Here is a 12,238-nt window from a genome sequence, read left to right as displayed (position 1 = left end):
CTGTAACTGGATTTATATACACCACAGCTGCAGCTGTGTGGGGGATGCTTTTGGCTGCGTTTGAAGCAATGCTGGCCTCCACAAGCAATGTTGCTGCTTCTCAAAACTCTGCATCCGGCAGTTCTTCTTTGGGAAGGAGACAGTCGGCACATTGGCTTTAGTGCCTCCAGTGCCTGGAGGCTGATGCTCATGATGATCTACCTGATGTGTTTCTTCCAGGCACCTATTACTGCTCAGAGGCACTGTGAGAGCAAATACTGCAGGGAGAGAAGGAGGGATGTACTGTAGGAGGCATGTCAGGGCAGGGACAGAGGGGGAGAGGTTGAATCACCTTCTTTGACAACACTAAGCAAGAGACGGGGAAATTTAATGGTGATAGGAAGCGTACTATTTGCCCTGTGGCTCATGCTCTCCTCCACTGGCCTGGGCAGATCCTGCTTGCCATAGATGATGCACTTGGTCCTGACACTGGTTCTGGTCTTCAGCCTCCTCCTGGGGTTTATTATACAAGGTGTGAAAATAAATAACAACAAATTAGCCTGACCCAGCAGGCCCTGAAAGAGACCAGACTCTCCCCATGTCTGCAGCTACTCAGCAAAATCCACAAGTGAGCTGTTTATCTCCACTTTCTGGCCAGACTGGCAGTATCACATCTGTGTCAGGTTCAGCACTGAAATCCTTTTCCAAACCCTATTGAGAGGATTGTAGCAATATTTTGCTGCCCAATCAGCACTGGCTCCCAGCTTTCAAGGCGTTTATAATTAAAAATGACTGAGTCTTACTGCAGATAGGAGGACCATGGGCAATTTATCAAATGCACCCTATTCTGCTCCCCCAGAGCCTGGAAATAATTGTGGCTGATCTATTCCAGCATTCACAGGGCTCCTACAAAACCTGGGCTGGATTTCTGCCACCAGTCAGTGCCTGATTGCCATTCCTGGGGTCATTGCAATTCAAGGTGCATCTATTTACTTTCTAAGTTTTTTGCAGTAGTTTTTCAACCAGTCCTCATCTGGTTGATGCACCAGTCCCAGAGAATGGAGCAATTGATTTGTAGCAATTATGCTCTAGCTGTGTGCTTGCTTCTCTGACTGTACAGTACTCCCACTGCTAAGGAAATAACTCCAAATTTCTACTAGGCTTTGAAGTATCTTTGTTCTGGAAGAGCTGATTTTACTGGTCTTCAACACATCACTAAAAACTTACAGCTAGTGCTTTTTTCTTGGTAATTATGAACTCTTGAATTGCCTTTCACATGAGCCACTTCAAGAGGTTTACAGAAATGACTAGATGGGCTTCCTCTGGGGCCACGAATCTCTCTTTTTATTAAACAGCCCAATCATGACAAATGCCTCAGAGTCACCATTTTAAAATAAATGCATTATCAGTACTGCAAAATCTATGTGAATTAATATGTAATATCAGTAAGTAGGACGCTTGAGCAGTATTTTAGGCACAGAATAAATATTTAATGATTTCTGCTCCAAATTTAGTGTGAAAGTGATTTAAATGCACAGCATGCTCCCTGCTTACATATCAACAATTTGACACAAATACCAGCATGCTGTTAGTTGATTCCCTGTGATGCTGCTCGGGTGTGTCCAAGTGTCCTCACCAGTGGCACAGCTATGGCTCACAATACTTAGAAATTCCTCTGCTATTGATTCAGCAAAGGACTGCCTCAGACTTGCTAATCTGACTCGATGCTGTTCAAAAGGACTTTGCTGTTGCCACCCAGATAGGATGAAATAACATCCAGCCCATTGCATGTCCCATCCAGAAGCTTGGCCAGGGCTGGCAGGAGCAAATGTGTTTGCAGAGGTAGGGACTGGGGGATTTACTCAAACTGAAAATTCACAGACCTAGAAAGGGGCTGTTTCTCCTATGATTATTTTGGAAATGAAGGTGGTCATCTTGACATTCAGAGACCCATTGGGAAGAGAACTCTTGCATCCCCTTTTGAGTTGTTCAGGAGTTGCTGAGTTTGGTTGACTTTTGTCCAAGAAATTTCTCTGGTCACTCCAAAGGAACATTTTTTAATTATTCACATGGACAATGCCACTGTCAGGTTCCCTGGGAAATTCTTGGCGGATTGCTCTGGGAAAGTTTTAGGCTCTCACAAATTCAGAGAGGTTGAAAGCTGCTTTTAACCAATCCATCGCAAATTTTGGGGGGAAAAAAGAAAAAGAAAAAAAAAATAAACTTTATCTGGATGCAACAAATAAAAATAAGAAACTCAGTTACATGCCTTTTGCTTGGAATCCCCTACTCTTGCAATACAAACTCTACTGCATCCCCTACTCTGCTACACAAACATTGTTATAGATGAGTTAGAAGCACAGCACCAGAGCACCACAAGGTAAACCTGAAGAAGCCTGTACTTGTGGTTTCATCGTGGGGGCTGCTGCACTCAGGAGACCTGTGATGACTTTGGAAAAATCAGTGAAGAGCAACGCTTGACTTTTTCCTCTTCTCCTGCCATAAGCAGCCAGCTTGGATGAGAGGCTGATTCGGGGTCTGACTGATGCCACAGCTCTGCTGCTGACCTCACCCTTCCCACTACAGCTCTGCCTTCTCAGGCAAAGCAAACCACAAAGCTCTGTCTTATAAAATCCCCTGTTGAAACCATCTTTGCTGATTGGGAAAATTTTCTTCCAAATGAGACATAGCTGGCCCAGTCTCATGGAGAAATTCAGCTCAAATATAGCCCTGGTAAATTTACAGACTGATAAAGCTCCTGAAGTTTGCACAGAGAAAGTGACTTTCCTTGGCAGTGAGACGTCTGGGGCTGTACTCACACTGCACATTTTACAAGTTGGTAAAGCAACTACTGGTTGAATTTGTCCCTTAAAAGCCTATTAATGCCTCTTTACACAATGAACACCTCCTCTAATAGTTTAATTCCACTTTGATTCTCTAATTTACTGATGGGAAAGGTGCTGAGTTGCACAGATTTCAGCCTTCTAAGTAATTTGACATCTCTGTACATGATACCACACAGCAGCAGCAACAGAGGAGGAAGGTTTGATGTACGTTTTAAAAGCATTGGTTTGGATCCCTTCCAAGCATCTGCGCAGAATTTGCATTTCCCTTTACTCCCTAAGTATTTTTGTGGCTAGCAGTATCTTAGATGCAAAATTTTCTCCTTCTCTGAGAAACTTGATCCTGGAGTAATATCAAGCACTGTATACATACATACACACAAACAAATTAGTATTTCTAAATGTAAGAGGTGGTTAAGTGGATAATAATGACAGTAAAATTGCTACAGAACTGCCTTAGTGCCTATTACTAAAAAATATTATGTTCTTTGTAATGATCCTAGGACACTATTACTTCTAAATAAATTATAAAAATGGTCAGTTCACTTATTAAAAATATTTCTCCTGTATCATGGTTTCTGTGATTTGTAGGAACACCTTATTGCCTTGGTCTTGAGCAGTGCTCTGAAATGAACATTGTTTGCTGAAATATTGCACAGAACAGAAAAGATCCTGTTGAACAGCAAGTCAACCTGCAAAAGGTAGCCAGTGTCAGATATAATTTTTTCAATTGCAAACCTGCTAAGCTGCTTCCACCACCACCCTCAGCCAAAGCATGGCTTGTCCTACAGAAAAACCCTGTTTTAGCAGGTGGTTTGCAGCAGCTGGTCTGTGACACTGGCAAAGCACTGGGATGGAACAGAAGCTGCTCTGCTCTCCCAGGTCTAATGCAGATCTCCCCATCTGGCATTGCCTTGAGGGCTGTGTGTGCTCTGGGTACAAGGGCATTCCAGTTTACAGCCACACAAATGCTGAGTTTCCAGGACACCCTCAGCCTCACCCTCAGGCTCCCCATCAGCCTTGGTGTGAGCTACTCTGCCTAGATCCTCTTTATCCTGTGTGTATCAATCAATCAATAAATCAATCAGTCAATCACATGCCTTTAGGACAAGTCCTAAGGCTGCAATTTTGCATACCCAGTCTTTATTTCTCTGACCAGGATTGTGTGGTCAAAACAGAGCCTTCTAAACAGGAAATTTTGAAGTGCAGGCCTGAAACTCTGAACACTTGTTGCTCTATTGGCCTTGCTGGTATGATCTCTGCCAAGTTGATTTACTGTAAGCCATTTTACTGTCTGTAGAGTAGAGGGACCAAGTCTGTGTGCCTGTCTAGCAGCTTTTTGGATGAAAGAAAACAGCTCTAGTCAGCCTCATGCCACTGTGGTGAGATGGCAGAGTAAAGGATGAACAAGTTGTTGTGGTCCTTGCATAGGCTGGGATGGAGGTGGAAAGGCTGCATGGGGCAGCCTGGCTCTGTCAGAGCCAGCAGGACTGAATCTACTGGGGAGTTCAGGTCCTCTGGAACCCCTCAGCTGACTTCCAACCAGGCCTTAGAAGGACCTCATTGAAACCCAATACAGGTTTGTGACCTTGGGCATTGTGCTGTACATGCTGAACATGCACCACCATTTATGTGTACCATGATGGCATGTGCACTGTTCTGGCTGCACTGTGTGTACCTGCACCTGGTTGTGTGTTCACTGAGGTGTACATGCCCAGTGCTGCATGTTCACCATGTCATACACTGCCCTGTTGTACGTGTGCTGTGCTGCCTGGGCCATGTCTGCTACACGTGTGGCAGCCTCTGCTTGGTGCCCAGGCAGCATGTGGAGGGACAGCAAACCTCTGTGAATACTTGTGGAATCATTGCTAGCAAAAAAAACATGTGAAAACCACGACCAACAGCTCATGCTGTGGAGGACCAGCAACAGGACAGAACTACTGCTGAGGGCAGGCTGGTGTTCTACAATGATTACATGGAGATGGAAATAACTGTGAAGCCAAATAACTCTAGTGGTGTTTGCAATGAGAACGAGAGACAATTCGCTCCCTGGACTCATCCAAATTTCCAAACACATCTTCAGATGGGAAGACAGCCAAAATATTCCCCTCAGGGAGGCAAGCAGTGGCAGAGGGTAGAAGAAAAGCAACACTGCTCACTAGATTTCAAACAGCTGGGAAAAGGCTAATATCAGTTAAACCCTGTAGCTTGAAGAGCAGTGGGAGGTAAAGAACTCTTCGCTGGGAATAACTGTAACTACAAAAACCTGCCTGCTAGCTCCCTAGTCATCACAGGAACCAGCAGTTGTATTACCCAGACAAGCTGTTCCTGAGCAGGCTTCATGCTGTGCCTTTTCCTTGGAGGATCCCACTGCCATTCCATGTGGTCCCATCAGTGCACAAAGGTGTCTGAGGCCACAGACAGTAAGGACGAATTCCAGAGCCTGCTCCACTATTATGTAGAAGTTTGAACATGCTCCTGTGTGGTCAGAAATCCTGTGTGGGATGCCTCCCAGCAGAGAGGGAGGAAGATGCCCAAGCTGCTCTGCCTTGCAGTGACACTACCCAAGCTGAACTCACAGGACACGATCAAGTGGCTTTTCACCCACAAGTGATGAGAATGGATTTTTGAGGCTGACTGCTGCCTCCAAAACTGAATCTCACCTCCCACTTCCTGATTGAACATGCCTGCATTTCAGCAGTGCTTAGTTCAAGGGCCCAGTCTTTTTGAAAAACCCTGCAGGGTGGGAGAAGCTGATGTATCTACATGGCTTGCTGAATATTGTCTTTATTAAACATTTTATGCTGTTCTTTTTAGCCTTCGGCTCCCATTTCATTGTGCCATTTTCTGCTAGGTGACAGCATCGTATACTTCCCCTGCATTGACTTCTGCAGAGTCTGGTCAAGCTGGTTCTTAAGAGGCAATAAATTATACTGAAGTATTGAAAATACCAAGCTCAGAGCTGTTCATCAAATTCTTGACTGACTTCCTTGCACTGTTTTATGGAAAGCTCTACAGCAGTGCAAAGACACCTTTATTTTCTATAATATTTTCTACGTATTAAATAGCATGTTTCTCCGTCTAAAAATATCCAAATCAATAAGGGTGTCATGTTTATTTCTTGCCTTCTTACTGTCCTTCATCTGTTAAAAGTGTTACAATTGTAGATGAGAGAGAGATAAACCTGTCGCAGGGCCACTTTCCTTAATATTTGCTGCCCTTTTGCCCTCTGAAATACAAAGTGGAGGACTAGGCAAATACTGTTGCAGTTGATGAAGCCCTCTGAGGGCATATGTCACAGCATCCATAATTGGATTGTCTCTTACTGCCTAATTTCCCATGGTAATTCCCAGCTGAGGAGCTGCTGCTCCTGGTCCCATCAACAAAGCATTGTCGGCACTAGGGAGGGCAGGGAGCAGCAGGCTTCCAAGGAAACCCATCTCAAAACCGCTGCACATGGAGGGTGTTTTTGAGGGAAGGTGTTTTTTAAACGTTCTCTGCTTGCCCATAAACGCCCCCACGTGCAGCTGGCTCAGATGCACAGGACTGGACACAGAACAATGTTTGAAAGGGCAATGTAGCACGTGGGTGGTCATGAAAAACAGCTGAGACCACAAACATTCCTGAGACCCAAAGGCACCAATAAAAGCAGAATTGCTGCTGCCTGTGATTAACAGATACCATGGGGACTTTGACAAGCCTCTTTGAACAGATGTATTCACCCCATCTGTAAGAGTAAGCAAGGGACATGATAATCAAGGTATGAGCCAATCTCTGAAAATGCAAATACAATGTATATTCTTCAAAGATCTGCCATTACTCATTTTTTGCCTTTAAGAATAAATCCAAGCCTTTACAATTTTAACAAAAAAATGCTATATTTCAGCTCTTTAGAGATTTCATTAGTGCTCTTAGTGCTGAAAAGCTTTGGGTAATTAACTAAAGAAAAAATGGTACTAAAAAGGGCAAAAGATACCAGTTTAATAATGCCACACAAATGAATCTTCCCTTAATGATAAAGGGCATTTGTCCAATATTTTCCAAGTGTTTTGAAGTCTAATTTAATCTGACAGGGATGAATATGTGTAAATAAAACATAAGATTTACTGAGTGTTTGCCAGTCATACACTCCTCTGCTTGTAGCTAATTTCTTGCTCATTTCACTGGCTTCAGCAGATACTTGAGTTTTTTGATGGGTTGCACAGACTCAGTGTCCCACTGCCTGTGATGGTGGGGCAGAAGAGGACAGGACCGCTGAAACAGTGACCTTTTCTTTCCCTTTAATTTTCTCCTTGTTCTATAACACTCTGATATTTGAAGTTACACATTTGAATGTGTGGTGTGTTGTTAACATACTGCACTGCAAACTTTAAAATCTGGAGGTCTGGGGATTTGCAGGCAGTATGGGAGGCAAGGCTTTAGGCTTTTTTGGGGCAATAAAGCAGAGCAGAAGATCCTCAAGCTCTGCTGCTTCTGGGTCTCCAGCCCATGTGGCCACTGTGGTAAAGCTGCAGTGACACCCATCATGGGGCATGTTTCAGGACAGGGAAGTGGTGGAGGAAGCAGGAGTCAGGAGTTTGCAAAAAGAGAAGGAGTGAAAGGGCTGATGGTCCCTGGCATTCCTGTGAGATGTGCTGCAAGCACCCTTCAAGCCATCTATCACCAAAACTGCAGGTTCCTTAAAACAGGAGCCATCTTTTGCAGAGATAGCAGCACAATGGGCTTTTTCAGGCTATGGTCAATCCCCTTTTATGGCAGGTACCTTCAATGTGTCTGATAGCTTCTGCCTTAGCAGTCTGGATTTGTCTCCTCAGCCCTAAATGGAGGCTGTGTGACAAATGGGGATATTAATAACAATATCTCCAATGTCAGGGGAGATGTAATGCACCTCAAAGACCTGACTTTCACTTGCTTCTGTGTTGTTCAAGGATAATTTAGCCTAACATTTCTCCCAACTATAGAACATATGCTGTATCACATCCATAGCTTGAGGTACCTAGAGAGAAATATCAATGGAAGAAACTTTGTCAAACTGCAAGGTAAGATCCATTTATGTTTGACTTCGCCAGTGAATCTTTACATTTTTGGACTGCAGCCATGCTGACATTTATTTCCACAAGAATTCTCCAATAAAATAGAGTATCTGATATTAATGTGATTGACCTGCTGGCCTTGCTGAAGCTGCAGGGAAGTAAGTGTGCATTTAATCAATTTTGCTGTGCATGTAGAGGTCATCATTGTGAGTGGTACCCTGGAGACGCTGTTCAGTTACTTGCTCTCCATAGAAAAGGAGATTTTGGATCCTGGTATCATCTAAAGAATGCAAATTTCAAGCAAATGCCTTCCTACAAGAGCCTGTTGGGAAGAACCTTGATGCTGCAGATGCACAGAGTGCCATGTGCTCTGGAAATTTGGTTTTTCCTTGCTCCCTGGATACTGTGAGCATCCTGTCATCTGGTAATGGGTCACTGCAGAGAGCATGCTCAAAACTGATGAGTGCAAATTATGGGCTGCCATATGAAAGGTTTTGTAGTAAAAAGAGAAAAGCAGAATTCCTGAGATTCTCAATGGCTGGGAAATGCATAGGCTGGTGTACAAGATGAGGAAGATGCTAGCAAGGCTTTGCTCTAAGAGATTTTATTTTTTTAAACTTTAAATTAAACTTAACCCAGATTCTGGTTCTGTGTTGGGTTGTTTTGGGGTTTATTTTCTTTAAATGAATAAGTGACTTTCTATAATAGTTTCAGCATGAGCAGTCAGAGTTGACACTTGTGATTTAGTTGTATTTTATTTGATAGCAACCTGATTTGATGGCTAACTGTGTAAATTAAGCCCACCATGAAGTTCCTATGTTTGTTTAAGTGCCACTATTTTCTGTGTTATTAGAACTGTAAATTCCTAGCACAGGGGCTACTTTTCTATTTTGTATTTGTACAAAGCTTCACACAAGAGTATCACCAGAAAATAATTACAACCTGGTGACATAAGTAAGTGGAGAACTAATTGTTTGGCTCCCATGTGGAACAAGCAGTTATCCAAGTGGGGAGTCATATGCTGGAGGACTAAAATTTTTCAGGAATATAACATGTTGTTCTCCATTCATTCACAACCCAATGTGCCATTTTTTAAGATTCAGACTGTGCAGTGTGAAGGAAATGGATACGATTTGTTTTAAATGATCTGAGCAAAATGCAAAGAGAGATATCTTCATCAGAGAGAAGGGTGCTGCCTTCATGGCTTGCTGGCCTTTGTCTTCTGCTGAAGCCCCCTTAAGAGTGTGTGGCCAACTCACACGCTATCCAGATGAGCTGAATTTTGCATTGGAACCTCTTTTTTTTTGAGAAATGCACAGAAAAAAAATAGAGTGCCTGTATTTGAGAAAGTGGTTATAAAGAGAATTTTCTCAAGTCTGGCACTGTGTGATTAGTACAAATCTCCAGAGCCTGGCTGAGAAGTGAGAGAGGTGCCATCCCAGAGAGGAGATATTCAGGACCACAGATGCCAGCCCTTGAACACACACCCAGTCCCAGAGCTGACCTGGGAAAGGCAGCCCCTGGAATAGCCATCCAACACACTGTATGTCCTGCCAGCTTTCCTCACTCATCTCACCAACTTCTTGGTAGAGTCACCACGGAGGTGAACACTTCCTGAAGGAAAGCAAGACACCATCATCACTTGCATCAAGAGTTTCCTGTCAACCTCTTTTCCTCTAAAAATTCTGCCACTGGGAATGTCATATGGCTCTGACTGCAGAAGCTGGGCCAGACTCATATCTTTAAAGGTGGCCATAGGATGGCTTCTGATTATCTAGGTCTGTTACCTAAAGGCAGAAACAGAAATAATCACGAAAATGTGCTCCCTATCCAGCAGAAAACACTCATCAAGTGATCTATTAACCCATGTAGAAAAGTCAAAGTCAGAAATCCCTGAACCAATTATCCCAGCAATGGGGAAATGTTTGCAGTTTTGGGACATCTTTTGAGGAATAAGCTGCTGCTCACGTGGGTGAATGGTGTGCAGCTCAGGGTACTCCTCTGACAGAAGTGAGAAAGTGCCTAGGGAGGGCTGCCCAAACTCAGGTATTTCTGTGCACCTGTCAGCACCCCAAAGCTCTGAAATTTATTTTAGCTAATGCAAAAACAAGTGGGATCCAACAAGATAATATTTGCTCTCAGTAGAGAGGAATTAACTGAAGAACAGAGGCGTAGCTGTTCCTCTGGGGGCCCAAGATCAACAGTTGATCATTACTCATGGAAAGAGAGGAAAAAATCTCAGTCACACATCCATTTGGTACTTCAAAAAAGTCAGTTTCTCCATGCAAAACAATTATACACCAGGGCAAACTTTGAAAAAGAACTCAGAAGACACACAAATGTATTTATCTGCCGCTGCAGCCAAAGCCTTCGAGAGCCCTGGTGCCTCTGCTGGCAAAGGATACCTGAGATGGTTACAGAAATGGAACCTCTCAGAGAAACAATGAAAAGAGCAATGTTTGCATCCAAATGGAAAACAAACAGAAAAAGGGAATGTTGCAATTACTGTAATTTGGATATTAGAAACTGGAAAAATAAGATAAGCAAAGGAAAAGAATAGAAAGAACAGGCTACAGTTACAGAGAAAAGAGCAGTAAGGAAGTCTTTAAAATGTATTAGGGATGAAGATAAACCAAATTATGTCTTTGGACTATTACCATATTGAAAATATATAAATGACAACAATTATGCAGAAAGGAAAATATTTTTAATGAACAAATACTCTTGTTCTGAATCTAGGAGAAAAACAACCATGAATGATGCATTCCACCAGATGATGATACAACAATTTGCATAACAGCAGAAGTTCAAGGGATAGCAAGCAACACTTACACTCAGCATCTTCAAATCAGAAGTGTAAATAATTTGCAAAGAAGTGTTTTGAGGAGAACTTACAGTTTTTTTCTGGCCTGCTAATGCTGATTTTGAAGTGATCATGGAGTACTGGCAAAATTACAACAGGAGAAGAAAAGATGCTGTTTAAGGGAAAGTTAAATGGTTTGGATGCCCGCTGAGTTGTGATCCTGTGGAGATAATGGATCCCAGACAATGAGAAAAAACTGCAGAAATTAAAAAATAGGAAGGGATAATATAATTAATACCCATCTACAGGAATACATCTTTGAAAACTGACTAGATTTTTATTTTCTTTAATAATGAGATTACAGTTTTGCTTAATAAAGGGAATAGTGTTGATTTAAGCTTCTGTAAAATATTTGACTTGGTATTCCACAATGTAATTTTCAAGAAGATAGTTCAGTACAAAATTAACACAGCACACAAAGTGAATCAATTATGAGCTAAACAATTACCTCTCCAAGACCAGTTGATGTGGGTATGTTTCAAGTGGAATTTCCACAGAAATCACTGCTTGGTCTCAAAGCAGGCAGTTTTACTGGTACCTGGGAAAAACTACATGAAACCCCATCAGATCTGGCTGGCCACTGACCCGTGGTGGGGCAAGAAGTTAGCAGTGGAATAGAAAGGTCCCTGATTCAGGGGCAGGTGTTCTGCTTAACCAAACACAGTGAAACCGTACACATTTTCTTTTAGTTACAGGTAAAGTCAGTACTGAAAGGGACTGGGCACTTGTGCTTGGCAAGAATAAGGATATGGTAGAGCTGTGCCCAGAAGATCAGCCTCTGAGAGAGAGAACTGGGTCTGAGGAGGGGTAATAAGGTATGAAATGGATAAAGACCTAGTACAGGGGAGCCTGAGACAATTGTTTCTGAAACACTGTGCACTGTGAGGCTGCTGGCCACAGCAGCATTCTCCTAAGTGCTGAAGTGGATCCGCTGACAGTGAAAATTTTTTTGTCAGGCTTTGCACTGGAAAACAGCATCTTTTATTAGAGAGATGGCACAGCTTGTGACTGCAGCCACTACTCTCAGATAGGATTCTACCTATTGAACCAAGACCTCTATTTTATTCCAACATAAAGTCCAGTGGTTTTCTTTTTTAGAAGTTACTTCAGTACAACAAAACCAATGTCTCATTTATTGGAAAGAGCTTAGTTTAGTGTAGACAGCTTCTTCTGTCTTTCCCCTTCCTCTGTGTTTCATAGCGTAGTTTCATCTCTTCCATGATCAACTGCTGAAGCACCTCATCATGCATCATTTAATAGCTGGCACATGTAATGACTCTTCATTTAGCTTCCATACAGTAATGATGGATTTTTGGTTATTAGTAGGTGATGATGGCTAAAGTGCTTTAGGATATATTTCCCTCTGAGCAGCTCTCATGCTGGGTGCCAGCACAGAGCCAGGAAGTGAGGGGACAAGACCCATGCAGAGGTGACACCCTCACTGTCTTAGAGTATACACATGGTGATCAGCAAAAGCAGGTCTAAGCTGGTGCATCTCCCAGGGGGAGGATGGAGGAGGA

This window comes from Cyanistes caeruleus, chromosome 11, assembly GCF_971803275.1.
Source record: "Cyanistes caeruleus chromosome 11, bCyaCae1.hap1.1, whole genome shotgun sequence".
Classification (NCBI taxonomy): Eukaryota; Metazoa; Chordata; class Aves; order Passeriformes; family Paridae; genus Cyanistes; species Cyanistes caeruleus.
Note: the sequence above shows the minus strand (reverse complement) of the source record.